This window comes from Sus scrofa, chromosome 14 (assembly GCF_054392235.1).
Source record: "Sus scrofa isolate SSC_HxYL_T2T_F1_AM1 chromosome 14, Sscrofa_HxYL_maternal_Yorkshire_Landrace_v2.0, whole genome shotgun sequence".
NCBI lineage: Eukaryota > Metazoa > Chordata > Mammalia > Artiodactyla > Suidae > Sus > Sus scrofa.
This window is the reverse complement of record NC_139396.1, coordinates 75,674,167-75,697,966: the sequence shown is the minus strand read 5'-3', so window position 1 is coordinate 75,697,966 and position 23,800 is coordinate 75,674,167. Positions and strand designations below refer to the sequence as shown.

General features: G+C 39.8%; 1 long non-coding RNA gene across 3 annotated transcripts in view; it reads right to left on the bottom strand.

Moving 5' to 3' along the window:
• The window catches only part of LOC110256642 (uncharacterized), a 60,426-nt gene that overhangs the window by 2,485 nt on the left and 34,141 nt on the right, over nt 1–23,800 (bottom strand). For all 3 annotated transcript variants that reach the window (XR_014827821.1, XR_014827822.1, XR_002338429.2), the window contains exon 2: nt 2,887–3,058. This is a non-coding gene — a long non-coding RNA (uncharacterized LOC110256642). The remainder of the gene's footprint in view (nt 1–2,886; nt 3,059–23,800) is intronic.

Here is a 23,800-nt window from a genome sequence, read left to right as displayed (position 1 = left end):
GCAGACAGCTAGGTAGATATGAGCAAAAAAAGGGGGGGTACAGCCAAATGGCAGGAAACCATGCATCTTATGCAGAACAGCGGTCCTTGGGCAAACTGAGAGAAATAGGAACTTCCTGACTGACAGGACACCACACACTTTGGGGTGGTAACTGTCCTGGAGGCAAAGAACTGTGGGGGGGGCAGGAATTTCTGGCATTCAAATGTACCTTCTTTCTCATTAGGCCCTATTATAAGAAAATTAGCCTTGGCGTTCCCGTCATGGCGCAGAGGAAACGAATCCAACCAGGAACCGTGAGGTTCTGGGTTCCATCCCTGGCCTCACTCAGTGGCTTAAGGATCTGGCATTGCTGTGAGCTGTGGTTGTAGGTTGCAGACATGGCTTGGATCTGGCGTTGCTGTGGCTGTTGTGTAGGCTGGCGGCTACAGCTCTGATTAGACCCCTAGCCTGGGAACCTCCATATGCTGTGGTTGCGGCCCTGAAAAATCAAAAAAAAAATAAAATAAAATAAAATAAAAATAAGAAAATTAGCCTTGCAGATAAGAATTTCCCAACTTGCAGTGACACCATGACATTTCTGATCAAGGCTACATTAGATTAAAAATCCCTCCTCCCCACAGGAACATGGAGCTGGATGAAAATCATGGAGTTACCACTGCCAGACGCCACCCTCCACTTTGATTCCACACCCTACATAACTGGTTTGCCAAAGTAACTCACAGGATCTACTCCCCCGAGCCTGCCCACTCTCCCCTTGAGAGCATCCTACCACTTAACTAAATCTTTGCTTTACTTTGTTGACCTGCCTGTCTCATCTCTAAACTCTTTGTGTGACAAGAACCTAGCCTCCAGCGTAATCTTTGGTGAGCCAGGAGGAGAATTTGGCAAGTCTCAGCCTCTTGCCTCCCTTGTACTTGAGAGGCAAGAGGCTGAGCCATTTCTCTCTCTCTCACTTTCTTATCATCTGTCCCATTTTCAGACCTATTTCTGCAAAGATATGGGAGTAAGTAGAGCATCTAAATGCCTTTAGGGTGCTTGCCACTGAAAGACTCTCATGTAAGGATGAATGAGTCATGGAACAGACTAGAGAGATGATAGGTCTGTCTGTTCACCTCAATGCTATTTCCATGCAATATTTTTGGGCATACAGTTAAAAGCATAAAACCACCCCCTCCCTGTGGCTACTCTTAGAGGCTTATTATTGGTCTACTTATGCCTGACTATCTTTGTCTCATCTCTTCATCCCTATATCACTCTTACTTTACACCCTTATTTCATGCCTTATTCCACTGAGAATGGAGGGAAAGAAATCTGTCAAGCATTTTCCAACCTTGCTGCTAGGTCTTGTACCTCTCATTATATGCAGAACATGTCAGGAAATTTGCAGGCATTGTTACAAACAGCCAGAGACCTTGAAGCATAGGAGCTTCTCTTGCTGGGTTTGCCTTATCTGCTATTTAATTGTCATCAGGTTCAATTATGTGGAAATATAAAATGCAGCCTTACTTATACTGTAAGAGAGTTCACACTAGACCATAGCTGCTATGGTCCCTTTGGGAGCCACCTCCCACCACGGGTGGTCTGTGCATGTATCCCCCGGGTTGGGAATGGGGACAGTCCTGCCCCATAGTGGGACCCATAGTGGTGGGACTGCATCCAGCTGCCATCCTTCACCACCTGCCTCTGCATGCTGCCCTGCATTTAATCAGCCCCACTTCCATTGTCCACCACACATCTGGGGTCCATGCCTGCTCCCACCCCCCACCTTGCACTGTTGGGGTGGGGTACATGCATGGCCATGACTGGGAGATACATGCCTGGGCAGTGACATTCATTTGCCTTGCTTGCCTCCCTGGGATCACATGATTAGGAGTGTTCTTTAGGGCCACCAGGCCCTCTGTCCCACTAAATGCAGACATGTTTCTTCCATCTTAGGCCACCATATACCCCCCTACACCCATCCTTCTGCCTGCTAGATGGAGCACGTTTGGGAGAGGTCAGAGTAAGTGTGACACCAAGGCCCAGGGCCACTGCCCACCTCCCTTAATGAACAGTGCCTATTTTCAGAAATTTACCACCCATTTAGGGGAAAAAAGCTGGTACCTAAATGGATCTTAGAACTATGCGGATGTCTATTCCAGAGGAACATACCCCGTGATGCAGTGGTTAATCATTGGCCATAGATTCTATAGAGAAGCCTTTAGGAAGGTCACTCATCCTGAGTATTGCAGATGCCAAGACAGGACACAGGCACCAGGATGCTGGGGTCAGCAGCACTGTCACATGGGGGAGTGGCTGATCCCCATTTTGGTTTGGGTTGATGGGACTAGGTAGATGGGGATGTCTGGAACCAGTCTTATCTCAGGGAGCCCCCATGGGACCTTCTGTTACATGAGCACCCTCCTGCTAAAGGAATGGTGGGAAACACTACCCCATCCTCAAGGACTCACCCCTATGGTGCATTCTCAGTCACTGGGACAAGTTTTCTCTAGATTCTTTAAAAAAAAAAACAAACAAAATAACTTATTTTCTTTCATAACACAGCCTGGCCCCAAGATAAACTTGAGGACAAGGAGGTCTGGCCAGAAAATAGAAGCCTCAACGATAACACCGTCCTCTATTTAAACACTTTCGTAAAAGACAGGGAAAATGGACAGAAGTTCATTATGAGCATGTTTTATGGCCCTAACAGAGAACTCAGAACTATGCAAGACCTGTGTTAGGGACCCTTGCTGGCTGGAACTGATTCACACTGTACAAAATCTTTCTCTAGTGGCATCCCTGGAAAACAGGAGCCCAAGGCAGAAGACCCAAGGCCCTGACACTTTTTCACCATTTTCAGCCTCTCCCTGGCCCTGTAAGATTTATAAGGGTAAACTTCCTTACCAATAGTGCAGTCAGAGCTTCTTTGCTTCAAGTAGGAGGTGGGCTTCAAGGAATTACTAGAGCTGACACTCATTTTTCTTTGTCCAACCTCAACCTGGTTAGGTAGATCCTTGGAGGACCCAAGCCAGTTCATCAGAGAATTCCAGGGACCACCTCTCTCCTTTGACCTTATCTGAAAGGAAATAAATACTGTCCTTTCCCACTGCTGCACCAGTGAGGCAAAGACCTGTATTTGGGCACAAGCCCAAACATATACCGATGGATGACACAATGCCCAACCCCATCAATATCCGGTGGGCAGGACAGAAGTCCTCTAATGGATCCCAGTTGGGAATATCAGCTTGGTATCATTAGACGGGATCACAGGATGCTTTGCCTTGTTGAAGATATGAAACAATGTATAATTAGCGTAATTAAACCCGTTAACTATGATATGGTTAAAAAGATCACCCAAGGCCAAGATGAAAATCCAGCCCTATTTCAGGCCAGATTGGTAGATGCCTTCAGAAAGTATAAAATGTGGACTCAAAAACACTTTTCAAGGGACACGTTGTATTTGCAACCCACTGCATTAGCCAATCAGCCCCTCACATCCATTGGAAACTTCAAACTTTTGCCAAGGGTTGCCAGACTCCTCTCAGCCTTCTTACTGACACAGCCTTCAGTGTCTTTAACAATAGGGACCAGGATAAGGATGAAAAGAAAGAACAGCATGATTTAAGAAAAGAATGATAACAAGCCAGGCCATCATGTCATCATAACAAGACCTAACCTACCTCCTGGTCACCCTAAAAGTACTTCCAGGAGTTCCCGTTGTGGCGCAGTGGTTAACGAATCCGACTAGGAACCATGAGGTTGCGGGTTCGGTCCCTGCCCTTGCTCAGTGGGTTAAGGACCTGGCGTTGCCGTGAGCTGTGGTGTAGGTTGCAGACGTGGCTCAGATCCTGAGTTGCTGTGGCTCTGGCGTAGGCCAGGGGCTACAACTCCAGTTCGACCCCTAGCCTGGGAACCTCCATATGCCGCGGGAGCAGCCCAAAGAAATAGCAAAAAGACAAAAAAAAAAAAAAAAAGTACTTCCAGAAAACCTCTGCCAGGAAAGGGAGCCTTTTTAAACTGTGGGATCCCTGAACACTGGGGCAAGGAATGTCCAGGATATAGGTCCCAGCCTACCCTCCAGATGTCATGCCTGCTCTGCAAGAAGCTGGGCCACTGGAAGAGGGAATGTCTTCAGCTCTAAAGGGAACAAGGAAATCTCCCCACTCCAGTCACGACAGGAATTGATTGATGGGACCCAGGACTTCCCTGAGAAGAGAGTCATCATCACCAATGAGAAACCATGGCTAACACTGACACGACACATAAATTTTTCCAGTTTCTAGTGGACACAGGAGATACCAACTGTGTCCTGACTTCCTACACTGGGCCCCTTACCCCCTGAAACCTGTTCTATTGTTGGGAAGCAGGAGAGACAAAGCCAAAACATTTCACCAGCCCTCTAACTTGCACTTGGAGAAAGACCCCTATAACTTACAAGTTTCTTGTCATGCCTAAAGTCCCTTGCCATTATTAGGAAGGGACTTTTTCTCAGCCTTAGGCACAACTCTTTTTCTCCCTGAAAATCCAAGCCAGGGGATGTTTTTGGCTGGACTATTTTACACAAGACATGGATAGTCTAGCCCAAAATATTCCCCTGGAAGTTGAAAAACTTATAGATCCATGGGTCTGGGATCAGAAAATCCCAAGCAAGTCAAAGTTTGTCAGTCCTATAAAAATCACCTTTAAAAAAATTAGTAACTTCCTTTCCTGGCACCAATACCACGTAAAAACAGAGGCTCTATGAGACCTCAAATCCATAATTTCTTTCTTTCTTTTATTTATTTATTTATTTTTGCTTTTTAGGGTTGTACCTGCGGTATATGAAGGTTCCCAGGCTAGGGGTCCAATCGGAGCTACAGCTGCTGGCCACAGCCCCAGCCACACCAGATCTGAGCCATGTGTGCGACCCATCCCACGGCTCATGCCAATGCTAGATCCTTAAACCACTAAGCAAGGCCAGGGAGCAAACCCACAACCTCTTGGTTCCTAGTCGGATTCATTTCCACTGCTCAATGATGGGAACTCCCCAACCCATAATTTCAAAATTTATCAAATATGGGATTTTGGTGCCATATAAATCTCCCTGAAATACTGTAATTCTGCTTTTTCTTAAAAAAAAAAATTGGGAATGTAGAATGGTTCAAGATCTCCATATCATAAACGAAGTTGTGATTCCTCTTCATCCAATTATTCTCAACCCATACACAATTTTTATTCAGATCCCTAAGGACACAGCATGGTTTACAGTTCTTAAAGATGCTTTCTTCTGTATACCTATTCACTCTGATTCTCCATACTTTTTTGCTTTTGAGTAGACTGAACCAGACATGAATGAAACCCAAAAATATAATCAGACTGTCCCTCCTTAGGGATTCCAAGACAGCCCACAGCTGTTTGGCAATGTCCTAACTAAGGAACTTGGAGAAATGAAATTAGAGAAGGGGGCATTATTACAATATGTAGTTGACATTCTTATCTGAAGCCCCTCAAAGCAAGTTTCAGACCAAACTACTGAAGAGGTCCTCAATTTCCTGGGTTCCAGGAGATATAAAGTAGCCCCATGGAAAGCCCAAATTCCCTCCCAGAGGGAAGTGCTCTAAACCCAGGGAATCATGTTTGAAGGAAATGATCCTCCATTTACAACCACCGCATACAAAGAAACAGCTCAGAACATTTTAGGAACGGATGGATTTTGGTCTCATGGCAAAACAATATATAAGACCTTGAAGGGAACAGACGCAGAAATTCTAGATTGGACAGGGAATTCACAGAGCATTTTATTAGATTAAGACTGCCCTGACCAGTGCCCCAGCCCTGGGGATCCTAGATCTTAAGGAGCCCTTTACTCTTTTTATCTCAGAAAAATAAGATATAGCCCTGGGATTTCTCATGCAAAAAAGTAGGGCCAATTCCAAAGTGAGTCCGTTTCTCTCCAAGTAATTGGACCCAGTGGCCTCTTGTCTGAGAGTTGTAGCAGCCACAGTCCTGCTAATTGAAAAGGTCACAAAGCTTACCATGGGTCAACCTCTAGAAATATTAACCTTACATCATGTACAGGGAGTATTAGAAATTAAAGGACGTCAATGGCTGACTGGAGGCCACCCTACAAAATATCAGGCCCTCCTCCTAGACTTTTCTGAAGCAACTTTTAAGATATGACAGACCTTAAATCCGGGCATCTTTATGCCTACAGAAAGCCCAGAGGAACTATCTCATTCTCATCAAATAGGTGTGTTCTAGCTGAATTGAATTTGCAAACAGCCCCTCAAGGAACCTAATGCTTTCTATTTTACTGCTGGAAGTAGTTGCAGACATGACGACATCTGGAAAGCAGGGTATGCCACAGTAGATTTACATAAGATCATAGACTCTTATGCCCTATTTCCCCAGACTCCAGCACAAAAAACCAAGCTTATAGCCCTAGCTTGAGCTCAAGGCTAGGAAAAGACAAGAAGATCAATATCTATATGGATTCTAAGTATGCATTTTGGTGTTATATGCACATACTGCCATATGGAAACATAGAGGGTCCCTGACTAAACAGGGCTCCCCAATTCACCAATGGCAGGATATGTTAGAACTCTTAAAGGCAATATAAGAACCTAAGAGGTGGCGGATATCCATTATAAGGGACATTAGAAGAGAAATTTAGACATAGTAAAAGGAAATAGCCTGGCTGACAAGACAGCCAAGAGTACAGCTCTTAAAACCCCTTCAATTCAGGCTGCCTTACTTCCCTATGTACCAGCCCCAGCCTGCTTTCAACACTCCATTATACAAGCAAGGACATAAAGGTCAGAGCTAGGGGATTTCAAAAGCGCCCCAGTTGATGGTGGGTTAAGGAACCAACAATAATTCTTCTGATAGCATTACAATGTAATATTTTAAAGTCACTCCATAACTCCTTTCATCTGGGATTGGATGCTTGACTAACCTGGTAGGAAAAGTTATTTCTATCATAGGCCTTTCTAGCTATCTTAGAAATCACAAATGCCTGTAATATATATTACCATAACAACTCAGGAGGAAATCTTAGGCCCCCCAACCCCATTTTGCATGTCCAAAAAAGAGGAAATTATCTGGGAGAAAATTGGAAAATGGGTTTTATCCAGATATAATCTTCCCAGAGATATAAATACCTCCTGGTTTTTAATGACACTTTCTCCAGATGAATGGAAGCGTTTCCAACAAGGACCAAAAGAGCTCAGGAAGCAATAAAGGCATTGTTAAAGGAAATAATTCCTTGGTTCAGACTTCCAGGTTTTACAAAGTGATAATAGCCCCTCTTTTGTGGATAAAATAACACAACAAATCTCTACTTCACTAGGCATTTGCTACCACCTGCTGGAAGGAGGCCTTAATCATCAAGGAACATAGAAAGGGCAAATAAACCTTTAAAAGAATCCTAACTATGCATTTCTCTAGGAGTTTTATAGTATCCAGTCTTACATTGAGGCCTTTAATCCATTTTGAGTTTATTTTTGTGTATGGTGTTAGAAAATGTTCTAATTTCATTCTTTACATATGGCTGTCCAGTTTTCCCAGCACTGCTTATTGAAGGCACTATCTCTTCTTAATTGTATATCCTTTCCTCCTTTGTTGTATGTTAATTGACCATAGGTGTGTAGGTTTATTTCTGGGCTTTCTATCCTGTTCCACTGATCTATATTTCTGTTTTTTGCCAGCACCATACTGTTTTGATGGCTATAGCTTTGTAGTATAGTCTTAAGTCAAGGTGCATGATCTCTCAGTTCCATTTTTCTTTCTCAAGATTGTTTTGGCTATTCTGGGGCTTTTTTTGTGTTTCCATATAAACTGTAAAGTTTTCAGTTCTAGTTCTGTGAAAAATGCCATTGGTGGTTTTAGAAGTATTGCATAGACACTGTAGGTTGCCATGGGTAATGTAGTCATCCTGACAATATTGATTCTTCCAATCCAAGAACACACTATATCTTTCCATCTGTTTTTGTCATCTTGTATTTCTTGCCAAAAATAAACAAATGGGACCTAATTAAACTTAAAAGATTTTGCACAGCAAAGGAAACCAAAAACAAAACAAAAAGACAACCTACAGAAGTGGATAACATATTTATAAGTTAAGCAACCAACAAGGGATTTGTCTCCAAGTTAATTATAAATTAATCTACAAACAACTCATGCATATATATGTGGAGAGAGAAATATATATATATAAAATATATATATAAATAAATATATATATATATATTTAAAACTACTATGAGGTATTACCTCACACCTGTCATAATGGCCAATATCAGAAAGTCTACAAATCGAAGGCTCCAATCAAAATGGTGGAGTAGTTGGACATGGAACTCACCTGCTCTCACAAATACATCAAAAATACATGACTCAGAGAAGAATGCAACAACCAGTTTGTCACAGGCAGAATAGAGAGAAATCTACAAAGAGAGTCCATGCCACATTATGTGCCCCAGCCTGAGACATGTATCTGCTGATATGGACAGGGACTGGGTGCTGGAACTCAGGGTTTAGAGGACAGACCCAGGGAGAGGACTAGTGCTGACTGTGCAGAAACAACCTGAAGGTACCGGAGTATGGTACAACTGCAATTGGGAGTGTTTGCAGAAGGATCCTGGACCCACCATAGAAGCATAGTGCTATTGCTAAGCAGTGTATGAAGGAAAATGTGGGGCTGTCATGGCAAACTCTTACACCATGCACCAGCAGGCTTTGGGAGAGTATGTCCCAGCTGCCACCTCAGTCACCGGCCACCTAGGCAGGCTTGCAAACTGACCATCACCTCAGCAGGCCCTGGGAGAAGACACTGGTGGGTTGCCCATGTGAAGAGGTAGGGTTGAAACCACAACTGAGTCCCAGGGGCTCTGTGACTTAGGAATTAGGGCTGAAATCTCTCCCGTGTTTGCACAAGCTGCAGATGTACAGCTTTGGTCCCAATTTTGCACATCCAAGTGAATGTGCTCACTTGGCTGGGGCTGGGATGGGTATGGCTTTAGCAGCTCTGGGCTTTGTGGGTTCATCATGCAGGGGCTGCGCTGGGCCAGAGTCTGAGCTGCCTCTATAGCTCCCACAATGTGTCCAGGTCCATGACTATAGCAGTCTTGGGACATGACTTCAGAGGATCTACAATGCTGGCCTATGAAAACAACTCCTGAGAGACATTAGGGTCAACCCCCCTTCCCCTCCCCCATTATGGTGGGGCCAAGAGCAGTGGCAGCAAAAATGTACTTTTTACACTTGCATAATGGGCGAAAGAGGACACACTCCTTGGTAAACAGCTCCAGGAGAGGAATACTCAGTGGCTCCTCCCTGAGCAGAAGTGCTCCAATCCCACCTACTTCACACCACAGATCAGAAATTCAGCTCAGAAATGGATCTGGGGACTTTTACTCCAAAAACTAGGGATCAGACCCTATCCCTGACAGAGCAGTGACAAAGAACAAAGAGGGGGCCCTGCTCAATATCCAGTACAGGTTCTGCTCACAACACTATTCACACCTTCTCTCAATGAGATAACTACCAGCATTCACTAAGGAAAGAGGTGGCATGCATCCACACTAAAAAGAGCAGTAACACCAAAAAAAAAAAAAAAAAAAAAAAATGTTAATCCCAGACAGGCTCCCACATAAAAATACCTTTCCAAGATTAGGGTAGATAATATTTTCTCCTAAATTCATAGAACAAGAAAAGTATAAGTACATTAAAGAAGCAGAAGAACCAGAGTTCCCCTCATGGCTCAGTGGAAGTGAATCTGCTAGCATTCATAAGGATGCAGGTTTTATCCCTGGCCTTGCTCAGTGGGTTAAGGATCCAGTGTTGCCATGAACTGTGGTGTAGGTTACAGATGTGGCTTGTATCTGATGTTGCTGTGGCTGTTTCTTAGGCCAGAGACTGCAGCTCTGATTTGACTCCTAGTCTGGGAACCTCTATATGCCACAGGTGCAGCTATTAACAAAAAAAAAAAAAGATAAAAAAAAAAAAAAGGAAGAGGAGCCACTCTTAATTAAAAGATTAATAGAATTCCCCTGATGTAACAAAATGAAAACAGATATCTTTATTTCTAATAGATACTGAGTTCAAAAAGGAGATAATGAAAATACTGAAAGAAATTAAGAAAGGCTATCAACAGAAATGTAGATTACTGAAAAGGAACTAGAAACTATAAGGAGGAACCAAGAAAAATTGGAAATTCTTTTGAAGTAACAAATGCTACAATAAAGGCAATGAATAATGCAGAAGGATGAATGAGGGATCTGGAAGACAAAATAATGGAAATCACCCAATTAGGAGAGTAGACAGAAACCCAAATAAAATAAAGTGAAAGTGTTATGAGACCTATGGGATAATAAGAAGTGTGCCAATCTATGCATAATAGGAACCCCAGAAGGAGAAAAAAGAGAAAAGAGGATCAAAAATGTTTTCGGATAATTAAAGCTGAAAACTTCTCAAACATAAATAAGGAAACAGATGTCCAGATACAGTAAATACGGAGTCCCAAACAAGATAGATCCAAATAGATCTACACCAAGACAAATTGTAATAAAAATGGCAAATTTTACAGAGAAGATTCTAAAGCCATCAAGACAAAAATGAAGAATTATTACAAGGGAACACCCAAAAGAGTATGAGCTAATTTCTCTACAGAAATATTGTAGGCCAGAAAGGAATGGCAAGATATATTCAAAGTCTTGAAAGGGAAAAATCTGTAAACTAGGATATTCTACCCAGCAAGACTATCAGTTAAAGTAGAAGGCGAGATAACAAATTTCTCAGACAGACAAAAACTAAAAGAATACAGCAGTACTAAATTCATCCTAAAGGAAATATTGAAAAGTCTTCTTTAAATAGAAAAATAAATAAGAATCTACTGGAAAGAAAAAAATCACAATTGGAAAGTAAATCATTTAAATAATCCAGTACACAGATTTATTTTTAAAAAATCAAAAAATTTCTGTGAAAGTGATGATAACCACAATGAACAGCAAAATGAATAACATAAAGATGCAAAAGAGGGCATCAAAATCATAAAATGTGGGGAAGGAAAGTAAAAAAATATAGACTTTTTTTTTTTTTTCCTAGAATGTGTTTGAGCCTATATAACTACCAGTCTAAATTAAGTAGATATAGGAAGGGGTTAACATACCTGAAAAACAGGATAACCACAAATTGAAAACATAAAATAAATTCACAAAAACCAAACTGAAAAGTACATAAGCTAATAAAAAAGAAAACCATAAAATTACAAAAGGAAAATAAGAAAGAGACAAAGGAGAAATATAAAATCAATGGGAAAATAAGGTTGAAATTACAATAAATGCATACTTATCAATAATTACCTTAAATGTCAATGGACTAAATGCTCCAATCAAAAGACTTAGAGTGGTAAACTGGGTTAAAAAAAAACCAAGAGCCTACAATATGCTGCTTACAAGAGACTCACTTCAGGGCAAAGAACATACATAAATTGAGAGTGAAGTGATGGAAAAAGATATTTCATGCAAATGGAAATGACAAGAAAGCAGGGCTCATAATAGTTATATCAGACAAAATAGACTTTAAAATAAAGGCTATAAAGAAAAATAAAGAGGGATGCTATATAATCATAAAAGGATCAACACAAAGAGAGGCTATTACACTCATCAAATATATGAACACAATATGGAAGCACCCAAATACATAAAACAAATACTAACGGATATAAAGGGGGAAATTGATGGAAATACAATAACAGTAGGAGACTTTAACACCCCCACACGCATCAATGGACAAATTTTTGAGACGGAAAATTGATAAGGCATCAGAAGTTCTAAGTGATACAATAGAACAGTTAGTCTTAATTGCTATCTTTGGGACACCATTCTTTTCAGTGCATATAGAACATTCTCTAGGAATGACCACATACCAGGGAAAAAAATAAGCCTCAACAAATTTAAGAATATGCCAGACTTTTTCAAGCATCCTTTCTGACCACAATGGGACAAGACTACAAATCAACCACAGAAAATAGAAAGGTAAAAATTAACTATATGGAGATGAAACAATACTAAAAAACCAGTGAGTCACTGATGAAATCAAAGAAGAAATTTAAAAATACCTTGACGCAAATGGCAATGAAAATATAACCACAGGAAATTTATGGGATAATGCAAAAGCAGTTCTTAAGGGAAGTTCTTAGCAATACAGTCCTTCTTTAAGAAATAAGAAAAATCTAAAATAAACAACCTAACCCACAACCTAGAATAAGAACAAACAAAACCTAAAGTCAGCAGAAAGGAGATAATAAAAATCAAAGAGAAAATAGAGAGATTAAAAACACAAGGAAAAAAAAATCAATAAAACCAATAGCTGGTTCTTTGACAGGGTGAACAAAATTAAAAAAACTGGCCAAGTTCATCATGAAGAAAAGAGAGAAGACAAAATAAGAAATGAAAGAGGAGAAATCACAACTGATATTGCAGAAATACAAAAAAAGAAAGCATAAGAGCATACTATGAACAATTACATGCTAATGAATTTGACAACCTAGAAGAAATGGATAACTTTCTAGAAACATACAGTCCACAAAAAAACTGAGTCAAAAAAAATAGGTAATCTGAACATATGGATTACTAGAAATGAAATATAACATGTAATAAAGCAACTCCCTATAAACAAAAGTCCAGGAATAGATGGCTTCACTGAAGAATTCTATCAAACATACAAAGAAGAAATTGTACCAATCCTTTTAAAACTCTTTCAAAAGATTGAAAAGGAAGAAACACTTCCAAAGATATTCCGTGAATCCACTACTACCCTGATACCAAAACCAGACAAAGACACTACCAAAAAAAATTACCAATATCTTTGATGAATATAGATGCAAAAATTCTCAAAAAAATTAGGAAGCCAAATCTGATAGCACATTAAAAAAATCATAAAATATGACCAAGTTGGAGTCTTCCTAGGGTCACAATATAGTTCAACATATGCAAAACAATCAATGTGACACACCGTATTAAAAAACAAAAGGCAAAAACCACACAATCATCTCAATAGATGCAGAAAAAGTATTTGATGTAATTCAACACCCATTCATGATAAAATCCTTATGAAAATGGGTATAGAGGGAACATATTTCAACATCATAAAAGCTATTTATAACAAAGTCACAGCCAATATAATACTCAATTGTCAAAAAGCTGAAAGCCTTCCCAATCCCATTTCTGGGAATACATATGGAGAAAACCATAATTTGAAAAGATATATGCACTGCAACATTCATTGCAGCAGTATTCACAACAGCCAAGACATGGAAACAAATTAAGTGTCCATTGACAGATGAATGGATAAAGAAATGGGGTACATATATACAATGGAATACTACTCAGCCATAAAAAGAATAATGCCATTTGTAGCAGCACAGATGGACATAGATATTATACTAAGTGAAGTAAGACAAAGAGAGAAAGACAAATATTACATGATGTAACTTACATGTTGAATCTTTTTTAAAAATGATAAAAATGGGAGTTCCCTTGTACTGCAGTAGGTTAATAATCCAGTGTTGTCACTGCAGTGGCTTGGGTCACTGTTGCGGTGCAAGTGTGATCCCTGGCCTGGGAACTTCTACATATCATTGGCATAGCCAAAAAAAATTTTTTTTTAATTAAAGAAAAAAAAGAATCATGGCTAAGCTTTATTAAGAGACATCAGAACCTTGAAAATCAGGGTGGCACCTAAAACAGGCCTAAGGCTCAGCTCCTTGAAATGACTAAGGGTAGGTCTTTTTTTTTTTTTTTTTTTTTTTTTGGCTTTTTAGGGCCGCACCCACAGCATATGGAAGTTCCCAGGCTAGGGGTCGAATCAGAGCTCTAATTGCCAGCCTACACCACAGCCACAGCAACCCAGGATCCAGTTGCATCTGGGACTGACACCAGAGCTCATGGCAATACCCAAACCCCAAACCACTGAGTGAGGCCAGGGATTGAATCTGCCTCCTCATGGATACTAGTCAGATTTGTTTCCACTGTGCCACAACAGGAACTCCTAGGGTAGGCCTTTTTCAGTCTCTGATGTTTTGGTGGATGCCAAAACCATTGAGCACATTAAGTATCTAATTCATCTGCACCAAGTCCAAAAGGCGAATTAGGAATATGGAAATCAGTTTTTGCTAGCCCCCCAGCCAGGAAACAGGCCCCATTCAGGTTCAGCTGGGAGTTTTCTTTCTTCTAAGAACAGGGAGGGAAGGGTTCCCCTCTGATAAATTACTGCCCAAGTGGAAGGGGCTTCACCAGGTCCTTCTCTGCACTCCTACTGCAGTAAAACTATGTGGGGGAGGGTCACAGTTGGGTGCACCTTTCTAGAATTAAACCTGCCCCCACCCCTGTGTCTTCACAGGACATGGAGGATCTTGGACACCCCCCCAGAGTTCAGGTGGACCAGCAAGCCTCTTTGACACCTGAAGTTTTATTCAAAAAGTACACCACAGATCTAAGGCTGAGTATCCATCTAAGGCCACTATTTTTTTTTCATTTTTACCTTCTGATACCCCCAGTCCACTCACATAATAACTAATATGCTCCGGTGGATTTGGATACATATTGTCCCCTGGTTCTCCTTCTTGCTGTCACAATCTTTTATGAGTGTCGCTATAGCCAGGCACCTATACCCGAGAAGGAAATTCTCTGTCCATGCTGGGTTTGATAAGACCAGAGATGCCCCACAGCCTCTATTCTTTCTCTTTTCCCCTTTCAAAAGATGCTGGGGCCCTGCCTCTGCTTACTTTTCTTATCTATCCAGTATCTTTGGTCCAAAGATTTGACATGGGAAGATAGCAATAGTCTATAACTCCCAGATTATTACTAAAGGGGCAGTATTTCTATCTCCTGGGTTTGCCATCCCAGCCCACCATCCTGGGAGATTTAAGTACCACCTTCAAAGCCTACCCAGTCAATAACCACAGTGTATTCTCAGCTTTTAACCAATCTTAATTACTCTAGGCAAGATTTTTCCTTAATTATTACATGAGAAAGGCCACCTTCACTATTATAACACGCCTCCGTATTCGAGGACTATATAGCACCCAAACCTCCCTAATCTGCAATCAAACTTGAGGATGCACCCCTTGTCACAAGGGACACAGGAGCAGACTAAGACCTTAACGGGTGGTTTCCAGGATATACCTGGCTCCTTCCATTTCTATATCCCCTGGCCACTATATTTCTTCTCATCTTTCTCTCTGGTCCTTGCATTTTTAACTGCCTATTTAAATTTCCATTCTCTAGAATATAACAACTCCAGCTTCAAATGATGCTATGTAAGAGATTTCAACCCATCCAACCTGAAGATGGGAAACATCAACACCTGCTAGACAAGGCTGCTGCCTTCTTGCTGCCTTCTTCCATGCCCCACTCTCCACCTCTGCTGCTGTAAACGAGCCCGAGAGCCCTATCTCTGACAGCAAGGAGAGCTGGACCCACAGGTGGGGACAATGACCATGCTCAGCTTGAAGCAGTTATAGAAGACAGACCATTGACCCTTGCCCTTTAAAAGAATTTTAGGGTCCAGACTCCCTGTGGTGGGGTACATAATGGAGGAGGCAAGTAGCTAGACATAAGCAGAGAAAGGAGGGTACAGGGCCAGGTGGCAGGAAACCATGCATCATGTAAGCAGCAGTGTCCTTGGGCAGACAAAGAAAAGCCGGACCTTCCAGACTGCCAAGAAACCACACATTTTGGGTGATAAGTGTCCTGGAAGCAGATAAACAAAGAGGAAAAGGCAGGAATCTCTGGTGTCTGAATGTAACCTGTTGCTCATTATGCCCTCATTACAATAACATTAGGCTTATCTAAGAAGTTGCTATTATGCACCAATGCCATGATACTTATTTTTTTGGCCATCCCTCAGCATATGGAGTTCCCAGGCCAGGGGTCAGATCTGAGCCAGAGTTGCACCATTGCAAGGTTCTTAACCCACTGTGCCAGGCCAGGGATTGAACCCCTGTCCCAGTGTTCCCAAGAATGGCACTGATCCCATTGTGCCACAGCAGGAACTCCACACCATGACACCTCTGATCAAGGCTAAATAAAGAAAAAAATCCCTCCTTCAGGAAGGTGGAGCTGGAATGAAAATTGGGAATTACAACCCCAAGCTCCACCCTCCCCAGGGAATATTCTGTCCCTCCATTTCTATGTCCTTAATAGGCTTACCAAAGGAACTCATAGCAGCTACTCACCAGAACCTGCCTGGTCGCCCTTTGAGAGCATTCATAAATCCTCACTTTACTTTCTTGACCTTCCTGTCATGTCTCTGAATTCTTTCTGCAATAGGAAGCTAGGCTCTGGTAATAACAGCTGAATTTGAACTTTTCTAAATGCATTAAATGGTACTAACTCCTTGGAATGATGGTCATTATTTTTCTAGTGCAAGAGGCAGTTTGTTCTTAGCCCCATAGAAATTCAGTTAAAAGTCATATTGTAATGAAAATACTTTTGGCCTTACTGGAAAAGCATATCTATGAAAACTGCATTTTTTTTTTTTTGCACTATCTTGCTTTCCTAGAGAAATATTCCTATTTCTTGTGGTCCAATTTTCTGGGTGACTATCAATAGGCCTCTCTCTCCCTTCTCCCACTGTTGGAAAGATCTTTGGGTGGTCAGTTGATAGTGTGGTCACTCACTGCCTTATTTCCTCTGGACACAGTAGGAGAGAACTTTTAAAACCTGTAGTTTATTATATTTAGTCAACCTTGAAATACATGTAAACTTGTTATGGAAATGGCTTGGACAGTTAGACATTCCCCAAATTATTTCATAAATATCTATTGTGTGGTAAAAAAAGATGACTTCCCTGTCAACCTTGCTGATAATCCCTCTGCAATACCTGACAGAAGCTGGAGAAGGAGTATCTTCCTCTTGATACCAGTACATGGATGCTCTGGGTTTTAATAGCCCAAGATATAAATAGCACACATTTCTTTACAGGACAAGGTCTGAACCTATCACATCATCTGGAATTACATCATAGTATTTTAACTGTGTGACTAATGAATTAAAAAGTAATTAAATCCTTAAAGTTTCATGTTATCCAAATCACAGAATATTTATGATGTCACAACTCAGTGAAGACACAACAAGCACTGGTAGCACTTTCTTCTTAGAAACAATATTTGAAGACTTCTAAAAGAGCTAGAAGGGATTTAAGAAATTATGTTTCAGATGAAGCAATCCAGGCAGGTTTAGTGGCTTGGCAGAAGTTACAATGCTGGTTAGTGGGAGAGCTGAAGCTTTTTCTAAGTCACTTTTTTTTTTTTTTTTTTTTTTTTTAATCTTTTCCTTTATGTCAGACTGGTTTGAAACATAACAATTCTTTATGACCTAGTAAAAAAAATGAAGCAGGAAAGCAGACAGTTATGAATATTTTGATGAAATATTATCTCCGTTCACTAGTATTCTGCTTCTGTGATAAGAGGAAATTTGGAAATGAATATTGCAAGAATAACTGGTTTAAAAAATATACCACTGAACACAGCTATTTCAGAATGAAAAAACTGTCAATTTTAGTCCAAAACAGTATAGAAAATTTCATCTTGGTATTTTGTTTTAGTATCGAAGTTATTTCTTTCTGGGTTTCTAGACACTGTTTCGCTGGTTTTCGTAATTGTCCATAAGGTTCTTTATTGTGGCTAAGAGATCCAGTACTAGTTGTAACATTTGTCATGTTTAAAATAATTTGAGTTCACAAATAGCTTAAAGACTTAAATATAAGACATGACAATTTAAAATGTAGTTAAAAATAACTTCATTTTTTAAAACTTTTTGATAGATGTATGTAATGGAAATTTAATTATTTTCTAAGTTCATATTTAAAATATTAATTGACAAAATTAAACCCTCAAATATAAAAATGCTGATTGTTCAAAAATATCATTTTTTCTGCCAAGTGTTTCAACATGTCATATACTCAATTGAAAGTGTATCTTCCATGCTCTTTTAAAATATATGAATAGTAATAAAATATAGTATATATTACTAAAAAAAAAGACATGACAGCATAAAACTAGAAGACAATATAGACAAAATATTCCCTGACATAAATTATACCAATGTATATCAATGTCTTCTTAGATCACTCTCCCAAGGCAATAGAAATAAAAGTAAAAATAGACACATGGGACCTAATCAAACTGAGAAACTTTTGCAGAGCAAAGGAAACCATAATTAAAAAAAAAAAAAAAAAGAAAAACAGCCTATGGAATGGGAGAAAATATTTACAAATGATGCAACTGAGAAGGACTTAATTTCCAACGTATACAAACAGCTCATGCAACTCAATAACAAGAAAACAAATGAGCCAATCAAAAAGAGAACAGAAGACCTAAATAGACATTTCTCCAAAGAGGACATACAGATGGCCAATAAGCACATGAAAATATACTCAATATCGCTAGTATCAGAGAAATGCAAATCAAAACTATAGTGAGGTAACACCTCACACTGGTCAGAATGGCCATCATTAAAAATTCCATAAATAACAAATCCTGGAGAAGGTGTAGAGAAAAGGGAACCCTCCTCCATAGTTGGCGGGAATGTAAACTGATGCGGCCACTATGGAAAATAGTATGGAGGTTCCTCAAAAAACAAAACTAGAGTTGCATGTGATCCAGCAATCCAATTCTTGTGTGCATATCTGGAGAAAACCATAATTTGAAAAGATACATGCACCTTTATGTTCACAGCAGCACTATTCACAATAGCCAAGACATAAAAACAACCTAAATGTCCAATGACATCTAAGTGGATAAAGATGTGATATACATACACTGCAATATTACTCAGCCATAAAAAAAAACTGAAATAATGCTATTTGCAAGCAACATGGACAGACCTAGAGATTATCACACTAAGTGAATTAAATCAGAAAGAGAAAAACAAAAGTCATACAATGCCACGTATATGTGGAATCTAAAATAGGACACAATGAATTTATCTACAAAACGGAAATAGATTCACAGGCATAGAAAAGAGATTTGTAGTTGCCAAGGGGGAGATTCAGCTGGGGAGGAATGGATTGAGAGTTTGGGATTAGCAGATGCAAACTATTATCTAAAGAATGAATGAACAACAATGTCCTACTATATAGCACAGGGAACTATACTCAATATTCTGTGATAAAAGATATTGGAAAAGAATATGAAAAAGAAAAATAATAATTTGAGTTCATATTTTCTTTTTAGAGCTTTTGGAAATCATCAGTTGAGGAAAAGTTTTAGGGGGTCAAATAATCCTACAGGTCAGTATGTCAGTGATGTTTTAATGGCAAAGGATCATCAAATTTGCCTTTTTTGCTCACCAACTCGCACACACTCATGATAGGTTCCAATTCCTTCCACATATCACGCAATTTACATTTATGTTTCTTTCAAGAAATCTATGACCTTGATACACATGTACTCTGTATCATGCATTGCTATATGGACCTTAGAGTTTTTGTTTTCTTGAGAAAATCATTTACTTTTTACAAACCTGGTTGACACTGTTAAGTGTTACAAAGTATAATGCCCCTAACATGAACAATTGTGTATTAACATAAGTAGAAACTCTAGAATTAATTTTTTAAAAGAACACCGAACCTGAAAATGATTGCATATTATAATTTAAATTACCTGCAGTTTTGAACTTAATGTTTAAAAATGTATTAGAATTAGGTAGACCTAACATTTCCTACTTAAACTCAGAAATGTAGATATAGGCAGATGTACTGTTAGAATAAAATTAGGGAATTCTCTGGTGGCCTAGTTGTTAATGATCCCACATTGTCGCCACTGTGGCTTGCTTGGGTCACTGCTGAGGCTCTGATTCCATCCATGGTCTGGGAACTTGCACATATTGCAGGTGTGGCCAAAAAAAAAGGAATAAAAGGAATAGATGGATTTACATGATTACACTCTTTATTTGGCAGAAAGATAAATTAGAAATGTACTTAAGCTTTTAATAATAGGACCTCCCTCCTACATATAATAAAGACAAATGGAACAGAAGCCTTGGCAAGACATTACATATTAATAAAAATGCATAGCCAGATGATTGTCAGTTTATTCATTGTTTATTTATATACTTACAGAAGAAACACAATTATTCAAGCAGTTTCTCAGCATTGAGATAAATGGTAGAAATTCTTATCATTCTGTTTAAAGAGTATAAATCATCAAATGATAATCTGCATGTGAAAATATCATGAAGGCTAAGTTTAGAATGAGCAGAGGCAAAATGCTCCACACACAAAAATAAGTAATGTATAATTCATACAAGGCATAATATCAAGAGAGGAATTATTCCCTGTTATCTTGGCTAGCGCCTACATGGTATTGTCTTAGCCTGGGTGCTCCAGAATGTACCCTGAGCCAAGGATGGAAATGATTATGCTTCACTGAGACAATCACACAGCAACGGTGAACCAAGGAAGCATGTGCAGCCATGCAAACGAATGCACACATGCACCAGCTTCCCTCCAACACGTGTCAGGAAAATAAAGAGCGGCTGGGCAGATGTGTCCAATTGGCCCACCAGGACTTCACTGTATATTGTGTAAAGGATATACAGATATCACAGGATATTCTGTAAAAGACATTGTGCCTTGAAATAGTATATGGGAGAAAGATAGTAGGTGATGGATCTGTCACCTCTCTTCCATCTCCTGTTCCCGTGGGTCAAATTTCACTCCAAGGCTTATCAAACCCCTCTCCACCTGCTTGATTGAATTACCTGGGCTCCTCTAGGAGCCCACTCTGGGTAAAAGATCCATATCCCAAGTGGGCAGCAGATCCAAGGATGGAAGTAGAAAAAGGAGCCAACCTTCCCCCGGGTGCTGCCAGTCAGCCTGGCTGCACAAGGGGAGCAGTGTGCCACAGGAAGGGCCCAACGTGCCCAGAACCCAGGCCACAGAACCATGAGGGCCTGAACAAAGTTATTTGGTATAGGATGCTGTGACAGAAGCCAGTAGATGGCAGTCCAAAAAGCAGGTGGCATGGAGGAAATCCAAAGAAGCAAATGATATTTGGGTTGGATGCAAGTGTCCATCCTATAATTTCTTGTTTTATTTTTACATATTTGAAATATTTAGTAATTGTAAATGAATGATGGGGTGTCGGGAGACATGTTTCTACAATCTTAGCCTCTTTGCTTCAATTCTCGATGCTAAAAACTCCAGCTTGTCCTGCTTTACTTTACCCCATATTCCTGCTTAAAAAATCATTGCAGTGATGATAACTTAAGCTTAAGAACAAAGACCTAAAGGCATAAGTTATTCATATGGTCAGGTGAATGAGGACATAATGCATTGGTCTAGGCATGCCGAACCTATACAGATAGGTATGCTATATATAGGTATCATACAGCACAATATGTCCTCTGAAGAATAAGAGGAGGAGTTCCCGCCATGATGCAGTGGTTAACGAATCCAACTAGGAACCATGAGGTTGCGGGTTTGGTCCCTCCCCTTGCTCAGTGGGTTAACAATCCAGCATTGCCGGGGGGAGCTGTGGTGTAGTTTGCAGATGCGGCTCGGATCCCGCGTTGCTGTGCCTCTGGCGTAGGCCCGGGGCTACAGCTCCGATTCCACCCCTAGCGTGGGAACCTCCATATGCCACAGGAGCAGCCCTAGAAAAGGTAAAAAGACAAAAAAAAAAAAAAAAAAAAAAAAGGATAAGAGGAAGATGAGCCTCATGGCCCAAAGGGGTTTATGAAGGGTTTTTAGCAGGATATGCATCAGCAAGGAGAATTGAGGTGCAAACCTAGGCACAAGCCAGGTGCTGCAGATAGGCATGCCATTTGTGGAAGCACAATGATGATTCTCTCTTTTTTTTTTTCCCACTGTACAGCAAGGGGATCAAGTTATCCTTGCGTGTATACATTACATTTTTCCCCCACCCTTTGTTCTGTTGCAACATGAGTATCTAGACATAGTTTTCAATACTACTCAGCAGGCTATGCATGGACAGGTAGCCAAGCTTCCTCAATGCTAATGATAATTAGATAGCTGAAAGTCAGAATAAAAGCTTAACCATCTACCAGCTATGTGACTTTTAAAATAATAAAAGAAACTTTTTAAAATAATAAAAGAACTATATCCTGAACCTGCAACCCCCTGAGACCTTGAGTCCCCCACTTCCCACCTTTGATTAAGATAAATATCTGTATCTTGTTTTATGCTAACTTTTTCTTAAGTTTCACAGCCCTCACCTGCTGTGCTGGTCTTGGCAATGGGGAAAAAGTAGTTTCAAATGAGTTTGGGGAAATGTGGCATAATGCTAACAGGTCACAGAAAGAGAACACAATTTTCTTAACATTTACCATTTCTCCAACAGGGAGGTTGGTACAATTGATTACTTGAATGAACACATATGTGGTCTGCTTATTGAGTGTGAAAAATACAAGTTTCTGGAAAAAAAGAAAAAGAAAAAAATAGATTCTGTTGTGTTTCCAAAGTAGGAACCAACTGTTAAATGTAATAGAAAGAGGAATTTTGTTCAACTTTCCAATGGCCTTTTAATTCTTCTGCCCAGCAGAGGGCTAGTCTAGTTTAGAAGTTGAAGTGCTTTCCTTGAGAAATATTTAAGTAGAGACTGTAATTTTTCAGTATTCCTAGAGAAGATATTCTTACTATAGGTGCATAATAATCATCTGAGAATTTACAAGTAATTCAGAATCCTCAGCCATACCCCAAATACTCTGATTTGGAAGGTCTGATAAGCCTAGGGAATTTGTATTTTAGATCAGCACCCATTCTCCACCAATGCACAGTGTTTTGATACAAATGGCTCATAGACTATAGTTTAAGATAATATTACATGAATGATCTTGAAGCCCCTAAGAGCCTATGACTATTTGACGATAGAGATACATTGGTCTTCAAGTGTAATGTGCTAAATCACTAGCCTAGAAGTCAGGTGACCTGGATTCCAGCTCCAGTCCTAGTACTTTTCAGGTATACACATTTAGTGCATTTATTTAACCTGCATCAATGTAGTCACTTAAACTTGTTAAGGCTGAATTACTTTATTTGATACTTAATGACAGAATTCAAAGAATCAAAGTTTATGCAAATGTTAAGAATTGGAAAACACAGTTCAAAGCAAGGGGATTTATATTAACTTTCCCAAAGTAATAAAATGAGATTTTTGCAATAGATAATCAGCACTCCTAAACCTAAAGATCTTCTGAGACTAAAAAGAAAGGTTTTATCGGGTCAGTGCATTTATAATTATAAAATTCAATGCTGTAATTTCTGAATAACTAAGCGAATCTAAAATGGTATATTTTCTCCGTAATTCTGATAGTTTGTTCCTACTTCATTCTGTCTGGTTGTAAAAGAGAATATTTAGATGTTATGTTCACTATTTCGTGTGAGTCTCATGCTTGGTTTGGAGGATTCTTCTTGCTCCTCTGAGAACACCGCAAAGTATAAGGAGTATTAGCTTCCCAGGCAAGTCCATTCAGGTTCAAGCTTCAAAAGGAAGTCAATCAATGACCACCTGCTTTGAATGTCACCTTTGGCTGTAAGAGTGGGTAAAGGGACCATTATACAACAAGGCATCAGCAAGGCCTTAGTTAATGATCTAAGGTGGGACGAAGAAGATGAGAAGATGGAATTGATAAACCCTTTTCTTCCCAACCCTAATATAAAAATCAAATGCCAAACACCAGTTAGGAACTAGTGAACAGAGACCACTGTCATGAGAAAGTGGCAAAGTCCTTATGTTTGTTGTTAGCTCTGCCACCTCTTTTAGCTTTGCTCCTTTTTAACAGTTGAAATTAAAAATCTTCAAAGGAAAAAAACAGAA